General features: G+C 36.7%; 1 pseudogene; it reads right to left on the reverse strand.

The window, feature by feature from the left end:
• Positions 1-206: 206 nt before the first annotated feature.
• Positions 207-4,157, reverse strand: LOC149227671 (polygalacturonase-like; annotated as a pseudogene).
• Positions 4,158-7,899: the final 3,742 nt, after the last annotated feature.

Here is a 7,899-nt window from a genome sequence, read left to right on the forward strand (position 1 = left end):
TGAGCAATTTACGATTGTGATATTGCGGACCCGACAGATATTAAATCACAACCTATAGTGGCATCGCATTCGGGGACTATCGCATTTTTCAATTGACGTAAAAACCTGATGGATGGTCTTATAAACAAAGCGAAGTGTTGCAATAGTGATATCGTAGACCCACTGGGACATTAAACTGCAACATATAAAATATCACATCGGGGGTCTTATCGCTCATCGCAATCGGCAATTGGCGCGGGAACATAATCAGCGGTATGGCGAACCTGCTGGGACATTAAACCACAACACATAAAAGTATAGTGTATGGGAAATCTATCGCAATCAGAACTTTATCGGTGGTAACATAAATATCAGCGGGGTTTTGGTGTGATATGTGATTGCGATTATCGCAAATCACAACCTAACTTGTCAGCCGTATCGCAAATCACGATCGGTAAGTGCTATGAGCTCTTATGGTTTGTGAATAGAAAATGAGCAATTTACGATTGTGATATTGTGGACCCGACAGATATTAAATCACAACCTATAGTGGCATCGCATTCGGGGACTATCGCATTTTTCAATCGACGTAAAAACCTGATGGATGGTCTTGTAAACAAAGCGAAGTGTTGCAATAGTGATATCGCAGACCCACTGGGACATTAAACTACAACATATAAAATATCACATCGGGGGTCTTATCGCTCATCGCAATCGGCAATTGGCGCGGGAACCTAATCAGCGGTATGGCGAACCTGCTGGGACATTAAACCACAACACATAAAAGTATAGTGTATGGGAAATCTATCGCAATCAGAACTTTATCGGTGGTAACATAAATATCAGCGGGGTTTTGGTGTGATATGTGATTGCGATTGTCGTAAATCGCAACCTAACTTGCTAGGGGCCGATTCTTAACCTGCGTCCTTTGTTTTTCTCCGATATGCAATATGCGAGACCCAGTGGCAACCTGCCAGTTGGTGCTTCCCCATTCCCTGGGACCTTTGCCATGTCATCCAATCCTGCTACATGTCAAAGTCAAACTTGAACTTTGACTTGATCTAACTTATGCATATGAGCTCGGATTTGAGTGCCATTCACACCGTTGAATTCAAAATGATGAGATATTCAATCTGAAGCCGAGTTTATAAAATTTTTGACACTTTGATTTTTGAGCATAAACTTGAGCACCTGGTCAGTTTCCCTTTCCCTTTCATCCTCTATGAATATCTAATCCAATAACATTTATATATAAATCAATAAATGATGAACATATGGATCTTGAGCGGGTTAACAATAGTTGTTGTAGATGCAAGCCGCCTAACCAGGGTTTGAGTCCGCTAATAAGGACAACAGAGCCCAGGGAAACTCAGATTAATGGTGGGTTAAGGTCTAGTGAAAGCTGAAGAATTTGCAGGTTGGGGAAACCAAGCCGTGTGAATAAATATCAAGGGGAAGAAATAAGCGGTTGTTTCTCTGATGTTTTTGTTTTCTCAAGCACATGTGTGAATTGGGATTCCAATAGATCATCGACCAGAGATGGCAAGAGAAATGATGGGGTGCCAGATTTGGATATGGATTTGGTGGAAGGAGAAGGAGGAGAGGGGGGTGTCATGATGGTGGTGGAATTGTGCATGGAATTGGTGAACAAAATAGTAGGTTTTGGGAATGCAAGAACTCGATGGTGGAATCATGCATGGAATTGGTGAAAAAAATAGCAGGTGTTTGGGAATGCAGGAACTATTTGAAGAAAGAAAGTGCCAATCTGGTGAGAAGGCTTGAATTATTGGCACCCATGTTTGAAGAATCAGGGAAATGAAGGACCCCCTGCCTAAGGAAAACAACCTGCAGGCCTTGCAATGTCTGTGCTCATTTCTCAAACAAGTTGTAGAGATCCTTATGTTTAGCCATGGGGGTAGCAAGTTGTTCATGGTATTTTGACTTCTCTGCCTTTAATTTTTGTTAATATTGAAATCCATATTTATAACTTCAAATTAAACTTACTCGGATTTCAACATCCCAAGGTTAATGTCTTCATTGTGAAGAGACATTAAACACTTGGTAATGAATCCTTAAAATACTACTTTTTATTTTCAAACACTTCACAATAAGGTTCTCTGGGTTATCATCATCCATTCTTTAAGAAACTATGATTATCATGTAGCTCTCTACACTTTGTGGTGGTTTAGAATGATGAATTACCAGTATCCAGTGGACATAATGAACATACATAAGATACACGCCAAATCTTGATTCTAAGCCCATTTGTTGTATTATGGAGAAAGGCACCATGTACCATCATACCAACCACCTGGACCTTAGCGCCACCCTCACCCAGTCTTCCACTACTACTGATATCAAAGATTGCCCATGTAATTACAAGATTTTTCAATGAAATTCTAGATTTACCTAATCCCATGACCTGGTCTACAAGTTATGTTTTCAGTACAAATGTTAAATGAATCACTCACATTGGAAATGAAATCATCCCTTGCATCAGAGCTTAAACAATATTCAAAGCACCAAAGGAAAATTATTGAGTCATGGGAAGCAACTATTGAGATGTATATTTAACCACTGAGACAAAGTTCTCATTAAAGTCCCAAGTACAACTGTAGAAAAAAACCTACTAGTCAAGTTAGTGGTCCTGCTCCAATGGACTTGGAAGGCCCCAATATTTAAATATCAACATTGGGAATGGATTTTGAAGGCTATGCAGAGCTAAGGAAAGATAAGTAAATGGTCTTGTGGAGATACCTATTCTAATAATGGTATTCCTAATCACCACATCTTGGAAGCGTTGACATGAATGCCATCTGTATTAGGACTATGACTAGGTGCAAGAACCTTGAGATGGTCTGCAACCTGCTTCTACCCCAACACATTTTCTGAATTTTATATGCATTTGTTGACTATTATGTACAATCAGGTTCATCATTCTTAGATTGTTGCATAATTCGAATCTTATTGCCTGAAAGAATCAAATTTTCCATAGTCTAAGTCCATTTAGACTGCCACACAACATTGTAATTTCACAAGCACATTGCATCACAGTTGGTTTTCTTTTATTACAAATTTAGAAGGCATCAAACTTATATTTCTCTCTTGGGTTGAGCTTTCAAAGGAAAAAGGGGCAGAGGAGGTACATACAGTTGGAACTGATTGCAATGGATGCAACAGAGAATAAAACACTTTATCATGAATTTATATATTTAATGCAAACTAGCTTAATTTTGTCTTAAACTTTCTCCTAAAGATTACTCTAGAAATAAGAGGGGAAAAAGGAAGGCCAAAATGAGGGATTAATGCAACAAATATTTAATGAAGATGAGAGTTGCTTCCTTTACATTTGTTTTCTTGATTTTGCAAGATTCTGCCCACCATTTCTCTCCACTACCATAAAATGTCCCTTCACTCTCTATTGTCAGTTCATCTACTTCCTTAAAACGAAGCCATTGCCTTCTATCTAATCCATTCCAAACCTTGGGATCTGCAGGGGAAATGATTGTTCCAGGCACCTAGAGAAGCCAAATTGCATAGGAAAAAAATATGAATTTGACACATATCAAAATTGAAATCCCATCTAAGTACGCTATACAAGAAAAGATCATACCTCCATAGTCAATGCGGATTTGCAAGGACCAAATAATTTTATGGCCTTCACATGATACCTCTTTCCATGGGCACTTGGAAAACTATAGTAGGCAATGAACAAGCCTTTCTCCATGCATTCTTAAATTCTTGAAACACACCACTCATCATAATTCACTAGTATTCTAGAACAAAGTGCTCCAGACTAACCATGATGCCCAAAGGAAAATATTTTACTACAGATCAAATTTATGAGGTCATCAACTATTTATGCAAGAAATTTGATGGGAACCCAATCGTTCATTTCAAAATTAGAAGTGTCTTCATTATTGAACTGACGTGTCAAATCAATGGTTTGAGCTAATGGGGTACAAGTTTATGTTTCAATTGATAATGGCCAGAGTCATCCTTGATTATTTTTGTGCACACATATTGAAAATGGGTAATGGCCAAAGTCATCCTTGATTATTTTTGTGCACACATATTGAAAATGGGTCACCCTCAATGTGGGTTTTCTTGCATTGACCACATAAAATCGCCAACAAAAACAACAATGCATTTAACAAACTACACTTCTCCATTCCCATTCATTATAGCACATGATTTCCTTGACAAATGAATCAAGAGCAAGAGAAACTATGGAGCTCCAGGTTATGTATGCCTTTAATGGCATCAAATAATTATCAATAAAATAAACTTTGGAGCCATAGGGCTTCTATACTCTATATAGAATTACATAATAATGATGGCATGTTAGGATGAAATAACTCCTGGACAAAGAAAAGGATGGGATGTATGGAACCAGATCCCACAAGAAAAATCTTGTTAGGCATAAAGTTATGATCAAGAACAATGACAGGCATAAAGTTATGATTAGGAACAATGAGTGGGAGTCTAGGATGAAAATCTCGACGGGCATAAATTTATGAAATCCAATGAGAAATGGAATGAAATATTTAAAATGAGAGATGAACATAGAGAAAAAATGGAAGAAGTCACTAATTCACTTAAAGAAGTGGTTATCTTCTTAAAAGGTCAAGGTGTCAGATAAAAAAAGAAGAAGATAGGAATAAAATGTAAAGAAATATACTTACGAGGAGTTACTTCCCACCATTATTTATGTAAGAGTAAAATCGTAAATGTGTAGACATCTCAATTTGTTCCAAAGCAAGACTATATGATTGGATTTTCCTATTAATCATTATTAGTTTAGCATTTACCAATGCAAGTTATAATGTTTTATGTTATTTTTTATAGAGCATAATTTCTAACTTGAGTGGCAAACATTAAGCTGCCCTGCAACACTTGTTTAAATCAATTGTTTTTACATTCAATATGTTTGCATATAATCAAAATTTAACTTCCTCTTCAGTGTTCCCTTCCCCTACTTCAACGGGAATGCTAGTTTTAGTGATTATCTCCTTATGATTGAAAAATCAAAGTTTCATTATAGTGAGTCGTGACTAGCCATCGTGTTAGTATCGTTGGTTTACTCCCATTGTTTCTCTAGTGAAACTTGGCAGCCAATTTCTACATTTCTAGGGAAGGGGGAAAGTTATTTTGGTTTTTAGAAGGCTATTTGGAGGTCTTTGCCATGGACAAAAGAAGAGCTTATGATAAATCATCACTTCGACAAGTGCTTGAAGGAGTCATGAGTTCAAGCCCCCCCTTGCAAATCTTTAATGTCTTCCCCAACTTCGACATTGGTTGGGGAATTCTCAGTCACCTCCACCTCTATCTCCACTGTTGTCACCATATGCGTCTTTGCCTCTGTCGCTTGAGCCTGGTTAGTATAATACTTACAGAGTTGGTATTCAAAAGGTTTTTCTTGATAGAAAAATATCTAGACATCATCTTCATGTAGAGAGAATTGCATCAACGCCTTTTGAAGCCTCAAGACGGTTGGCAAGCCCAACGCTTATGATCTTGTATGATACTAGTTCCTGACAACAACCAATGGTGGAGATTATGAATTCACTGCAAAGATTGAGGTTGAAAGAATCCTTTGTACCTTCATGGCTGCAAGTTCAACCCCAAATTGTCATTGGTGGTGGTGGGCATGGATCTCCTAGGGTTTTGAACCCGCGACATTGTGTCGTTCAAAGCCTCACTTGCACACCAAATCACTCAAAATTTTTTGAGAAGAATCTTCAGCGAAAATAAAAAAATTATCTCTATGTGATTTTCGCCGAAGATTCTTCTCAAAATTGATATGGATCACAAAAGCCTAAATTCTACACTCAAAAAATGTCGATGATGTGGGTGATTGGTTTGAAGAGCCTATTTAGAGGGTTGAATCTAGTAAAAATATTGATGTCAAAGATATGTGCAATGCTTACCAGAGAAAATCTCAATCAGGACTCTTCGTCATCAACAGAGTTGCCTAATGTCGGTTGGGTGAACAAGTTTATCAAGTGATGGATTCAAGGTTGTAGGTTTTTCTTCATTTGTAGGTATTTATCATTTGGTAAATTTGAAATTTTATTTTAATCATTTTTCATATTTGTATAAGTTGGGGATTTAAGTGGTTTTTACCCAGAGCTATGAGAACAACGTTGCATGACCAATTTTTCCATGGGGAGAGGAATTACTAAACCCGGGGATTGTACAAATGAAGATGTGTAGACCTATCATAAATTTACAAGTTGATGTCTATTGAGCTACAATGCAAAGTGACATTGAGTTTTTGTGATGGAAATGATGTCAACCCTCTTTATTTTTGCCTCGACAACAAGTTGCACACATATTTTGGAAAATGGTAGGTCGTTGGCTGCGCAGAGCCTACCTTCTATTAATTTTTTGGGATGTCACAAAGCCATTTTGTAATCTACTAATCTAGTTATATCCAAGGATTATAACAATCTTCCTTCAAGGTCTAAAAAGGATATTGAGAGCTAGTGAGGTTGAAAGAAATGTAGGTCTTAGATGTTAATGTATATGTGCACCTAATTTAGGATGCTAATGGTTTGGATGAGATTGAGGAGCTTTAGTCTCATGAAAAGTACAAGTGTATAAAAAACAGTTAAAATCCTTTGAGAATTTAGCTGAGAAAAACCCCTTTAACTTTTCTTAGAAGACACCTTCACAAGTGGCTAGAAAATGCCTTGAGATTACACAATTGTGGTCTTTGAACTCATAAAACATTTTCTCAGTGAGATGCTATGAAAAAAGATTGTGCCAATATAAAAAAATCAACAAAATCTAGTAGGAAATACTTATTGATAGTTGCAAAAGGAGGCACTAAAGTACTAAAAATTGTTGTTGGTAAAAAGCTACCGAAAGCCACTAATTTTATTGCCATGATCTTTCTCTTAATACTTAAATTATACGTTTCTCAAATGTATATGCATATAGATGCTCAAAATTATTGTTGTCATAGCTTAGAATTCTCACTTGGACATATATGATTGAAACTTAGATGTATTCTTAAGACATAAAAGGTAAAAACTCAGATGCATTTCTTAGATTTAAAGTGTAGTAATTTTCAATTTTCCACTAATATTTTTCTCTTCCCTAATTCTCTTATTTATGAAGTCATGGATTCATTGTATTGACTCTTTATCATTAGGATTTTGCTTTTATTTCTACAATCCAATCCAAGTTGGGCATATCAATAGACATTGATTGTATCTCATAGGTTCGAGGGGATAATGTAACGACCCTAGCCATTTTGCATATATATAAGTATCATCTTGTTAGGGATATGTGGATAAAGATATGTCTATGAAATTTGACATGAACTTAGATACAAAACTACTTTTTAAAGCTAGCAAATATAAGACATCTCCTTCATATGGTTAGGGGAGGAATGCCAAGGAAGGACTTATAAAAAGCTTATACCTTGGTTGAAAATTTCCTAATTGTTCAAGCATGGATTTCATTAACATTACAAATTGATGTGTTATCATAAGGACTACGCACAAACATTAAAAAGATAATTGAGGATGGAGATCATAAGGGTATTTCCATAAATTTTGGCACATGATGGAGAAGGTTTTGTCTGCATGCCCTGTCGATTTTAGAACAAACCCTGGAATGATGACAGATGGAGGCCAAGGAGGTAAGGAGGGGCCAAACGACATGCAATCAAGAGACCTACGAAACTGATCAAATAACCATGGAAGGGTAAATTATCTCCATTTTTTTATGGAGATAAGGGAAATGATCAAAGGTCAAGCCCTCTTTTCGAATAATTATATAATAACCATGGTTATTGTCGACAGATATCCATGGTTAATGTCCACAAATAGCTATGGAAGGGTAAATTATCTCCATTGTTTTACGGAGATAAGGGAAGCGATCAAAGGCCAAGCCCTCTTTTCAAATAAT

Source organism: Pinus tabuliformis, chromosome J (assembly GCF_031772625.1).
Source record: "Pinus tabuliformis cultivar Carrire ecotype Pingquan chromosome J, CPIR1, whole genome shotgun sequence".
Lineage (NCBI taxonomy): Eukaryota > Viridiplantae > Streptophyta > Pinopsida > Pinales > Pinaceae > Pinus > Pinus tabuliformis.